General features: G+C 47.7%; 1 protein-coding gene and 1 long non-coding RNA gene across 2 annotated transcripts in view; one reads left to right on the forward strand and one right to left on the reverse strand.

The window, feature by feature from the left end:
- The window catches only part of LOC138260948 (uncharacterized), a 114445-nt gene that overhangs the window by 42661 nt on the left and 58334 nt on the right, over nt 1-13450 (reverse strand). The window lies entirely within an intron of this gene.
- LOC138260942 (serine protease 23-like) overlaps nt 12849-13450 on the forward strand; it is a 72390-nt gene continuing 71788 nt past the window's right edge. The window contains exon 1 of the mRNA XM_069209488.1: nt 12849-13004. The gene's annotated coding sequence lies outside the window, so the exon portion shown is untranslated. The remainder of the gene's footprint in view (nt 13005-13450) is intronic.

Genomic DNA, 13450 nt, shown 5'->3' on the forward strand with positions numbered 1-13450 from the left:
GCATATTTTTGGTATTGTGTACATATATCTTGTGTATATTTGCTATCCTCATACTGAGGGTACTCCTCTTTGTAGTGCCTGTTCCGGCACTTCTGCGGGTGCTGCCTGCTTCTGTGAGGGCTCCCTACCTTGCTGGGCGCCCCCTCTGTCTCTTCACGCAAATGGCGACATCCTGGTCCCTCCTGGGCCACAGCAGCATCCAAAAACCCTAACCACGACCCTTGCAGCTAGCATGGCTTGTTTGCGGTCTTTCTGCGTGGGAACACCTCTGCAAGCTTCTTCACGACGTGGGACATCCGTCCTCCAAAGGGGAAGTTTCTAGCCCTCTTCGTTCTTGGAGAATCCACAGCTTCTACCATCCGGTGGCAGCTTCTCTGCACCCTCAGCTGGCATTTCCTGGGCATCTGCCCAATCCCGACTTTGTCGTGACTCTTGGACTTGGTCCCCTTGTTCCACAGGTACTCTCATCCGGAAATCCACTTTGGTTGCATTGCTGGTGTTGTTCTTCCTTGCAGAATAACCCTATCACAACTTCTGTGCTCTCTGGGGAACTTTAGTGCACTTTGCACTCACTTTTCAGGGTCTTGGGGTGGGCTATTTTTCTAACCCTCACTGTTTTCTTACAGTCCCAGCGACCCTCTACAAGCTCACATAGGTTTGGGGTCCATACGTTATTCGCATTCCACTTTTGGAGTATATGGTTTGTGTTGCCCCTGTACCTATGTGCTCCTATTGCAATCTATTGTGACTATACATTGCTTGTATTACTTCCTTTTGCTATTACTGCATATTTTTGGTATTGTGTACATATATCTTGTGTATATTTGCTATCCTCATACTGAGGGTACTCACTGAGATACTTTTGGCATATTGTCATAAAAATAAAGTACCTTTATTTTTAGTATATCTGTGTATTGTGTTTTCTTATGATATTGTGCATATGACACCAGTGGTATAGTAGGAGCTTTGCATGTCTCCTAGTTCAGCCTAAGCTGCTCAGCTATAGCTACCTTCTATCAGCCTAAGCTGCTAGAAACACCTCTTCTACACTAATAAGGGATAACTGGACCTGGTGCAGAGTGTAAGTACCCCTTGGTACCCTCTACAAACCAGGCCAGCCTCCTACATTGGTTGTGCAGCGGTGGGATAAGTACTTGCAACTACTTACCACTTTGTCATTGTGTACTTTTCATAAGAGAATAATATACAAAACAAGTTCAGTGTATGTACACCTAACCAAAAAGTTTTGCTTTTCTTCTCTTACTCTATTGCTAAGTGCTGAAAAGTACCTCTAAACTTTCAAAAAGTTTCTAAAAAGTTGAAAAAGTTTTTTCTGTTTCCTTAAAAAGTTCTGAAACTTTTTCTTTCTTTTTCTGTCCCTTAAACCTTTTTCTATCATGTCTGGTACAGGTCCTACTCTTGATCTGGTCAGCTCTGCTTATGACCACCTTAGCTGGAAAGGTGTAAGGAGTCTCTGCATTGATAGAGGTTTAGGGGTAGGGAAGAATCCCTCTAGAGAATTGTTGATTAACATGCTCATTGAAAATGATAAGGCCTTAGCTGGCACATCAGTTGAGAAGTTAGGAGATGTTCACACTCTGATTCTGGGGTAGCCCTAGCAAGAATGTTAGATGGTATTCTTTCCAATCTGCCCCTTAGCAGACCCCCTAGCATAACTGGTACTAATGTGAGCTCTCATCACAGTAGGGATGTCATTCCTACAGGCCAGGTTGTTAGGGTGCCAACTGTTAAAGACAGGTCTCCCTCTGTTCATTCACATCATTCTTCTGTGTCAAAGCATGCCCAACCCACCCACCCTGATGACAGAATGTTAGAAAGGGAGCGCAATAGATTGAGAGTGGAAGAGTCCAGGCTGAAGCTTAAACAGCAACAGCTGGCTCTAGACAGGGAAACTTTAGACTTAGAAAAAGAAAGACAGAGGTTGGGGTTAGGATCCCCTGGTGGCAGCAGCAGTATTACAGATAGTAATCCTGTGAAAGAGCATGATTCTAGGAATCTGCATAAGATAGTTCCCCCTTACAAGGAGGGGGATGACATTAACAAGTGGTTTGCTGCACTTGAGAGGGCCTGTGTTGTACAGGGGGTCCCTCAAAGATAGTGGGCTGCTATCCTATGGCTATCTTTCAGTGGAAAGGGTAGGGATAGGCTCCTTACTGTGAAGGAAAGTGATGCCAATAATTTTACAGTTTTAAAGAATGCACTCTTGGATGGATTTGGCTTAACCACTGAACAATACAGGATTAAGTTCAGAGAAACCAGAAAAGAGTCCTCACAAGACTGGGTAGACTTTGTAAACTATTCAGTGAAGGCCTTGGAGGGGTGGTTACATGGCAGTAAAGTTTCTGACTATGAAAGCCTGTACAATCTAATCTTGAGAGAGCATATTCTGAATAACTGTGTGTCTGATTTGTTACACCAATATCTAGTGGACTCAGATCTGACCTCTCCCCAAGAATTGGGAAAGAAGGCAGACAAATGGGTCAGAACAAGAGTGAACAGAAAAGTTCATACAGGGGGTGACAAGGATGGCAAGAAGAAGGATAGTAAGTCTTCAGACAAGGGTGGGGACAAATCCAAAAATGAGTCTTCATCAGGCCCACAAAAACACTCTGGTGGGGGTGGTGGGTCCAAATCCTCTTCTAATCAAGTAAAGAAACCATGGTGCTATTTATGTAAAGTAAAAGGCCATTGGACAACTGATGCCAGTTGTCGAAAGAAAAGCACCAAGCCTCCCACTACCACAACCCCTACTGCTACACCTAGTGCCCCTAGTAATAGCAGTGGTGGTGGGAGCAAACCTACTAATAGCCAAACCAAGGGAGTAGCTGGGCTCACTTTTGGTAATTTAGTTGGGGTTGGTCTTGTTAGGGAGACCACAGAGGGTGTGTTAGTCTCTGAAGGTGCCATTGATTTGGCCACCTTGGTTGCTTGTCCCCTTAATATGGATAAGTACAAGCAACTGTGTAGGAAAGTACCATCTTGCCTGGCATGTTACCCCCATTTTTCACTGTATATATGTTGTTTTAGTTGTATGTGTCACTGGGACCCTGTCATCCAGGGCCCCAGTGCTCATAAGTGTGCCTGAATGTGTTACCTGTGTAGTGACTAACTGTCTCACTGAGGCTCTGCTAATCAGAACCTCAGTGGTTATGCTCTCTCATTTCTTCCAAATTGTCACTAACAGGCTAGTGACCAATTTTACCAATTTACATTGGTTTACTGGAACACCCTTATAATTCCCTAGTATATGGTACTGAGGTACCCAGGGTATTGGGGTTCCAGGAGATCCCTATGGGCTGCAGCATTTCTTTTGCCACCCATAGGGAGCTCTGACAATTCTTACACAGGCCTGCCACTGCAGCCTGAGTGAAATAACATCCACGTTATTTCACAGCCATTTTACACTACACTTAAGTAACTTATAAGTCACCTATATGTCTAACCTTTACCTGGTAAAGGTTAGGTGCAAAGTTACTTAGTGTGAGGGCACCCTGGCACTAGCCAAGGTGCCCCCACATTGTTCAGGGCCAATTCCCCGGACTTTGTGAGTGCGGGGACACCATTACACGCGTGCACTACATATAGGTCACTACCTATATGTAGCTTCACAATGGTAACTCCGAATATGGCCATGTAACATGTCTATGATCATGGAATTGCCCCCTCTATACCATCCTGGCATAGGTGGCACAATCCCATGATCCCAGTGGTCTGTAGCACAGACCCTGGTACTGCCAAACTGCCTTTTCAGGGGTTTCACTGCAGCTGCTGCTGCTGCCAACCCCTCAGACAGGCTTCTGCCCTCCTGGGGTCCAGCCAGGCCTGGCCCAGGATGGCAGAACAAAGGACTTCCTCTGAGAGAGGGTGTTACACCCTCTCCCTTTGGAAAATGGTGTGAAGGCAGGGGAGGAGTAGCCTCCCCCAGCCTCTGGAAATGCTTTCTTGGGCACAGATGTGCCCAATTCTGCATAAGCCAGTCTACACCGGTTCAGGGGACCCCTTAGCCCTGCTCTGGCGCGAAACTGGACAAAGGAAAGGGGAGTGACCACTCCCCTGACCTGCACCTCCCCTGGGAGGTGTCCAGAGCTCCTCCAGTGTGCTCCAGACCTCTGCCATCTTGGAAACATAGGTGCTGCTGGCACACTGGACTGCTATGAGTGGCCAGTGCCACCAGGTGATGTCAGAGACTCCTCCTGATAGGCTCCTTCAGGTGTTGCTAGCCTATCCTCTCTCCTAGGTAGCCAAACCCTCTTTTCTGGCTATTTAGGGTCTCTGTCTCTGGGGAAACTTTAGATAACGAATGCAAGAGCTCATCCGAGTTCCTCTGCATCTCTCTCTTCACCTTCTGCCAAGGAATCGACTGCTGACCGCGCTGGAAGCCTCCAAACTGCAACATAGTAGCAAAGACGACTACTGCAACTCTGTAACGCTGATCCTGCCGCCTTCTCGACTGTTTTCCTGGTGGTGCATGCTGTGGGGGTAGTCTGCCTCCTCTCTGCACTAGAAGCTCCGAAGAAATCTCCTGTGGGTCAACGGAATCGTCCCCCTACAACCGCAGGCACCAAAGAACTGCATCACCGGTCCCTTGGGTCTCCTCTCAGCACGACGAGCGAGGTCCCTCGAATCCAGCAACTGTGTCCAAGTGACCCCCACAGTCCAGTGACTCTTCAGTCCAAGTTTGGTGGAGGTAAGTCCTTGCCTCCCCACGCCAGACTGCATTGCTGCGAACCGTGACTTTTGCAGCTACTCCGGCCCCTGTGCACTTCCGACGGAAATCCTTTGTGCACAGCCAAGCCTGTGTCCACGGCACTCTAACCTGCATTGCACGACTTTCTAAGTTGGTCTCCGGCGATGTGGGACTCCTTTGTGTAACTTCGGGTGAGCACTGTTTCACGCATCCTTGTAGTGCCTGTTTCTGGCACTTTTCCAGGTGCTACCTGCTGCTGAGAGGGCTCCTTGTCTTGCTCGATGTCCTCTCTCTCTCCTGACGCAATTTGCGACATCTTGGTCCCTCCTGGGCCACAGCAGCACCCAAAAATGTTTACCGCACGATTTGCAGCTAGCAAGGCTTGTTGGCGGTCTTTCGGCGGGAAAACACTTCTGCACAACTCTCCACGCCGTGAGGGATCCGTCCTCCAAAGGGGAAGTCTCTAGCCCTTGTCGTTCCTGCAGAAACCTCAGCTTCTTCTGTCCAGTAGAAGCTTCTTTGCACCCACAGCTGGCATTTCCTGGGCATCTACCCATCTCCGACTTGCTTGTGACTTTTGGACTTGGTCCCCTTGTTCCACAGGTACCCTCGACTGGAAATCCATCGTTGTTGCATTGCTGGTTTGTGCCTTTCCTGCATTATTCCTCTAACACGACTTCTTTGTCCTTAGGGGAACTTTAGTGCACTTTGCACTCACTTTTCAGGGTCTTGGGGAGGGTTATTTTTCTAACTCTCACTATTTTCTAATAGTCCCAGCGACCCTCTACAAGGTCACATAGGTTTGGGGTCCATTCGTGGTTCGCATTCCACTTTTGGAGTATATGGTTTGTGTTGCCCCTATCCCTATGTTTTCCCATTGCATCCTATTGTAACTATACATTGTTTGCACTGTTTTCTAAGACTATACTGCATATTTTTGCTATTGTGTATATATATCTTGTGTATATTTCCTATCCTCTCACTGAGGGTACACTCTAAGATACTTTGGCATATTGTCATAAAAATAAAGTACCTTTATTTTTAGTATAACTGTGTATTGTGTTTTCTTATGATATTGTGCATATGACACTAAGTGGTACTGTAGTAGCTTCACACGTCTCCTAGTTCAGCCTAAGCTGCTCTGCTAAGATACCATTATCTATCAGCCTAAGCTGCTAGACACCCTATACACTAATAAGGGATAACTGGGCCTGGTGCAAGGTGCAAGTACCCCTTGGTACTCACTACAAGCCAGTCCAGCCTCCTACACATACCTGTTTGGCACTCACTTCATTGTTCAGACAGACCACAAACCTCTACTTTGGCTAAAACAAATGAAAGGTGAAAACCCTAAATTATTGAGGTGGTCCATATCCCTACAGGGAATTGACTATACAGTGGAACATAGACCACATATACTGTGAGACACGTACCTCTTTACAGACACACCTGGGATATTCTGTGAGACATGTATTTACAGACACACCTGGGACACACTGTGAGGCATGTACCTCTCTACAGACAAACCTGAGATAGTGTGAGACATGTACCTCTTTACAGGCACACCTGGGACATACTGTGAGACATGTACCTCTTTACAGGCACACCTGGGACATACTGTGAGACGTACCTCTTTACAGGCACACCTGTGACATACAGTGAGATCTACTTCTTTACAAACACACCTGGGACACACTGTGAGACGTACCTCTTTACAGGCACACCTGTGACATACAGTGAGATGTACCTCTTTACAGGCACACCTATGACATAAAGTGAGAAATGCATCTCTTTATACACATCTGGAGACATACTGTGAGACATGTACCTCCGTACAGACACACCTGGGATATACTGTGAGACATGTACCTCCGTACAGACACACCTGGGATATACTGTGAGACATGTACCTCTTTACAAATGCACCTGGGACATTCTGTCAGATATGTACTTACAGACACACCTGGGACACACTGTGAGGCATATACCTCTTTACAGACAAACCTGAGATAGTGTGAGAAATGTACCTCTTTACAGACACACCTGGGACATACTGTGAGACGTACCTCTTTACAGACACACCTGGGATATACTGTGAGACATGTACATCTTTACAGATGAACCTGGGACATTCTGTGAGATATGTACTTACAGACACACCTGGGACACACTGTGAGGCATGTACCTCTTTACAGACAAACCTGAGATAGTGTGAGAAATGTACCTCTTTACAGACACACCTGGGACATACTGTGAGACGTACCTCTTTACAGACACACATGGGAGATAGTGTGAGACATGTGCCTTTTTACAAACACACCTGGGACATGCTGTGAGACATGTACCTTGTTAGAAACACACCTGGGACATACTGTGAGACATACACCTCTTTAAAGGCAAACCTGGGGACATACTGTGAGACATACACCTCTTTACAGACACACCTGGTTATGGCACACTGGGAGACATGTACCTCTTTACAGACACACCCGAGACATACTGTGAGACATGTAACTCATTGCAGATACACCTGGGACATACTGTGAAACATGCACCTTTTTACAGACACATATGGAGACATACTGTGAGACATGTACCTCTTTACAGATGCACCTGGGACATTCTGTGAGGCATGTACTTCTTTACAGACAAACCTAAGAGATAGTGTGAGACATGTGCCTTTTTACAAATACACCTGGGACATACTGTGAGACGTACCTCTTTACAGACACACGTGGGAGATAGAGTGAGAGAGGTGCCTTTTTACGGACACACCTGGGACGTACTGTGAGACATGTACCTCTTAACAGACACACCTGGGATATACTGTGAGACATGTACTTACAGACACACCTGGGACACACTGTGAGGCATGTACCTCTCTACAGACAAACCTGAGATAGTGTGAGACATGTACCTCTTTACAGGCACACCTGGGACATACTGTGAGACATGTACCTCTTTACAGGCACACCTGTGACATACAGTGAGATCTACTTCTTTACAAACACACCTGGGACACACTGTGAGACGTACCTCTTTACAGGCACACCTGTGACATACAGTGAGATGTACCTCTTTACAGGCACACCTATGACATACAGTGAGACATGCATCTCTTTATACACATCTGGAGACATACTGTGAGGCATGTACCTCTTTACAGGCACACCTGGGACATACTGTGAGACATGTACCTCTTTACAGGCACACATGGGACATACTGTGAGACGTACCTCTTTACAAACACACATCTGACATACTGTGAAACATGCACCTTTTTACAGACACCAACATGGAGACATACTGTGAGACATGTACCTCTTTACAGACACCCCTGGGGACATACTGCGAGACACGTACCTCTTTACAGACACACCTGAGACATACTGTGAGACATGTACCCCTTTACAGGCACACCTGGGACACACTGTGAGACATACACCTCTTTACAGACACACCTGGGACATACTGTGAGACACGTACCTCTTTACAGACACACCTGGGGACATACTGTGAGACACGTACCTCTTTACAGACACCCCTGGGGACATACTGTGAGATACGTACCTCTTTACAGACACACCTGAGACATACTGTAAGACATGTACCCCTTTACAGGCACACCCCGGGACATACTGTGAGACACGTACCTCTTTACAGACACCCCTGGGGACATACTGTGAGATACGTACCTCTTTACAGACACACCTGAGACATACTGTGAGACATGTACCCCTTTACAGGCACACCCCGGAACATACTGTGAGACACGTACCTCTTTACAGACACACCTGAGACATACTGTGAGACATGTACCCCTTTACAGGCACACCTGGGGACATAGTGTGAAACATGCACCTTTTTACAGACACCAACATGGAGACATACTGTGAGACATGTACCTCTTTACAGACACCCCTGGGGACATACTGTGAGACACGTACCTCTTTACAGACACACCTGGGATATACTGTGAGACATGTACTTACAGACACACCTGGGACACACTGTGAGGCATGTACCTCTCTACAGACAAACCTGAGATAGTGTGAGACATGTACCTCTTTACAGGCACACATGGGACATACTGTGAGACGTACCTCTTTACAGGCACACCTGTGACATACAGTGAGATCTACCTCTTTACAGACACATCTGGAGACATACTGTGAGACGTACCTCTTTACAGGCACACCTGGGACATACTGTGAGACGTACCTCTTTACAGACACACCTGGGACATTCTGTGAGACAGGTACGTCTTTAGAAACACACAAGGGACATACTGTGAGACATGTATCAGTTTAAAGACACCTGGGCCATAGTGTGAGATATGTACCGCTTTGCAGATACACTGGGTCATACTGTGAGACATGCATCTCTTTACAGACACATCTGGAGATATACTGTGAGATACGTACTGCTTTACAGGCACACCTGGGGCATACTGTGAGACATGTACCTCTGTACAGACACACATGGGATATACTGTGAGACATGTACATCTTTACAGATGCACCTGGGACATTCTGTGAGATATGTACTTACAGACACACCTGGGACACACTGTGAGGCATATACCTCTTTACAGACACACCTGAGATAGTGTGAGACATGTACCTTTTTACAGACACACCTGGGACATACTGTGAGACGTAACTCTTTACAGACACACATGGGAGATAGTGTGAGACATGTGCCTTTTTACAAACACACCTGGGACACGCTGTGAGATGTACTTTACAGACACACCTGGGACATACTGCGAGACATGTACCTCGTTACAGACACACCTGGGACATACTGTGAGACATGTACCTCGTTACAGACACACCTGGGACATACTGTGAGTCATGTACCTCTTAACAGACACACTTGGGACATTCTGTGAGACAGGTACGTCTTTAGAAACACACCAGGAACATACTGTGAGACATGTACCTCTTTAGAAACACACCAGGGACAAACTGTGAGACATGTATCAGTTTACAGACACACCTGGGGCATAGTGTGAGATATGTACCTCTTTGCAGACACACTGGGTCATACTGTGAGACATGTACCTCTTTAGAGACACACCTGGGTCAAGCAGTGAGACATGCACCTCTATAGAGACACACCTGGGGCATACTGTGAGACATGTACCTCTTTACAGACACACCTGGGACATTCTGTGAGACAGGTACGTCTTTAGAAACACACAAGGGACATACTGTGAGACATGTATCAGTTTAAAGACACCTGGGCCATAGTGTGAGATATGTACCGCTTTGCAGATACACTGGGTCATACTGTGAGACATGTACCTCTTTAGAGACACACCTGGGTCATACAGTGAGACATTTACCTCTATAGACACATACTTGGGGCATACTGTGAGACGTGCACCTCTTTGCAGACACATCTGGTACACACTGTGACACGTACCTCTTTACAGACACCTGGGGGCGAGCTTCTTTTATATATATTGCTCTATAAGTAGGCATACCATGAGAGCTATGAAAGTAAGTGCAAAATACCTCAGAATAATATGAAGCATCATTGCTGCGCTCATACATACAACCCCATTGGTAAAGCAAGCTTGTGTTATGTGCAGCATTGACCCTATACCACACACTTCATGGATAGCCGTGTGCATGGCGGCTGTGAGCCACAGATGAAAGGGTGACCTACACCCTGCAGACATCCACAATCTGTACACAGCAGTCCAGGGAAAACCAAGTTCTTCCAGATACTGAAGCCCTGTTACATAACTAATGCCCTACCACGGACAGTCTTTACCGCTTTCAAACCGCAGACAGTCACTGAACCTACACTCAGAAATGAAGGGGATATGAGTAGAAAGTGGGTACTGTTACTACTGTTTACTATATGGAGAGGTTTACTCTGCACCATACTGCAGAGAACGAAACTCACATGTTAAATACACTACAGAGTATTAAGAATATTTACTAAGAACAGTGCACACTCTGTGGAACACTTGGCAGAAAATACTCTATGGACCTGATTACGACTTTGGCGGAGGGGATTACTTAGTTCCAAATGTGGCAGATATCCTGCCCGCTGAATTACGAGTCCATTATATCCTATGGAACTCGTGATGCGGCAGGCTGGCAGGATGTCTGTCACATTTGGGACGGAGTAATCCCCTCCACCGAAGTTGTAATCAGGCACTAAGGGGGTTATTACAACTTTGGAGGAGGTGTTAATCCGTCCCAAAAGTGCAGGTAAAGTGACGGATATACCACCAGCCGTATTACGAGTTCCATAGGATATAATGGACTGGTAATACGGCTGGTGGTATATCCGTCACTTTACCGTCACTTTTGGGACGGATTAACACCTCCTCCAAAGTTGTAATAACCCCCATTGTCATAAAAATAAGCAACGCCTGAAGGTGCAGATGATACTACCCGCAGCCTTCACAGTGTAGTGATAACGTTACAGATACTCCATGTTCCGAAGAAAAACAAGCACATTCACAAAGCTTAATACCTGCTGCACACAGTCTTCTACGTTACGTTGAGACTACTCAAGGGTGCCAACAATACTTAGGGACTGATTTAGATCTTGACGGGAGTTCCGTTGTCCCGCCGTGGCAGCGGTTTCAAGTAGTCCGTCAAGCTGACAGATCCGACAGCCATATTTAGATGTATAGCGGCTAAACCGCCGACCGCCGCGACAGAGTGCACTCCGCCACCATCAGACTGGTGGTTTTACGCCGAGCATATTTAGATGTTACAGTTGTACTGGTGATGTTCTGGGGACGGATTCCTGATGGAGGGAGGGAGTAACATTAGCAATATGTGTTGATACCGGTGTGTCTCATGTAATTCCTGAGATAATCCGTTCCCACACATATGCATTACATAAGTCCGTAAAATTTGTAATAGGACATGTATGTAAAGGCATGGGTCCGAGCTAATGTGAAGTGACATTTCACCGTGAACAGGTAATATGGACTCTTCACCTTTGAGTCCAGTGACGACGGGATTGTGTTCCATCCTGGTCAAGTGACTGCAGCAATCCAGTACTTGTCCGGTCGGGTTCCTGTCGAAAACGGAAGGGGGAAAAGGGGAAAAAAGGTATATTTTTCCCTCATTTCCCTCCCATTCCGCCAACTCAGGTGTGGAGGGATCCCCGCCACCGTTGCCTTGGCGGGAAGGCACATGTGATTATCTTGGTGGGAAACCTGGCTGGAGTCCCGCCGACAGCTGCTCTTTCCTATGGCGCCATCGACACGGCGGGAAGTTCAGGCAGAGTCGGCAGGTTTCGGGCGGTCTATGGTTCCGCCAGCATCTAAATAAGGCGGGCGGACAGTCAAGACGTCGGATGGGTTAGCCATCTAGAATGCAACAGAGGGACCCTTACCAAATCTAAATCAGGGCCATAGTATGTAGTACCATAGAATCTCTGCCCTGCTAGTAACACTTTCACAGTACCAAAATACTTGTGTGGAACGTGCTGTCATCGGCACATACAATCACTCTTCAATCCAAATATTTATAACATGTTCAATACCTCTACACACCTATGATGCGATGAGCTGGACACAAGCATGAGTAAATTATAACACAAACTAACACACTTGTTGGATGATGTCATCAGTATGTTATTAGTGATGTCTTCAATGGTGTCATTTGAGATGTGGTCAGTGATGTAATAAATTACGTCATAGAAGATGTCATGAGTGACATCACGTGAAGTCAAGCTACATTTAGCACTGCTAATTATAATGGTGAATTTCTGTGTTTTTTTAGCTCTACACCTTCATGTTATGACTGATATATTCAGTTTTCTGTGTCTGTGTCTCTCCACGGCCGCTCTAGAGACACACCTGAGACCGCTTCAGACAGCCTCACCGGCCTGTACCCCTTGTTACCGGCACAAACACCTGGGGGCGCACACCTGGGCGCCCAGGACGCTTCCCGCGCTGCACTTGGCGCTACATCGCCTGGGCCTGGGGGTGTATATCCAGGTGGGTGCAGCTCCTCCCCTCACCCCGGGGGGGCACATTCCCCGCGCAGTGTCAGGCACTGGTAGAGGGGACCCCTCCCTCCCCGCAGCCTCGGGACACACATTCCTTGAGAGCTGCTCTCTGCTTCCAGGCGCACAGCGCCCTCTCCCGGGCTCCCCCCGCCCTCACCCCTCCCTGAGCCAGCCTGTCACACTCACTTACAGCTGGAGGCTCCGGGAGGACGGTCACCTCCACCCCGGCTCCGAGGCCCCCGGGGGCGCAGGGCGGACCCCGCGACGGACAGGTGGAGAGGGAGGGGAGCGGCCGAGACTGGGGGTAAGAGGGACCCGGGGGGTGTGAGTGAGAGAGACAGTCCTGTGGAGCCAGGGGAGAGGGACTGAGGGAGAGTCACAAAGGCAGAGGGTGTGTGAGTGAGAGACAGACTGAGGGCAGAGTCATGGGGGAGTGAGAGACAGACTGAGGGCAGAGTCGCAGGGGGAGAGGGGGGGTGAGAGACAGTCCTGTGGAGCCGGGACTGAGGGAGAGTCACGGGGGAGAGGGTGTGAGAGTGAGAGACAGCCCTGTAGAGTCGGGGGGAGAGGGACTGGGAGAGGGTCACATGGGGAGAGGACGTGTGCCCAGGGAGAAAAGACAGATAGAGCGCAGAGTCACAGTGGAAGAGAGTGAGTGAGTGAGAGACAGTCCTCTGGAGGCAGGGGAGAGAGACTGAGGGAGAGTCACAGGAGGGTGTGTGAGTGAGAGTCAGTCCTGGAGAGCCAGGG

This window comes from Pleurodeles waltl, chromosome 2_1 (genome assembly GCF_031143425.1).
Source record: "Pleurodeles waltl isolate 20211129_DDA chromosome 2_1, aPleWal1.hap1.20221129, whole genome shotgun sequence".
NCBI lineage: Eukaryota > Metazoa > Chordata > Amphibia > Caudata > Salamandridae > Pleurodeles > Pleurodeles waltl.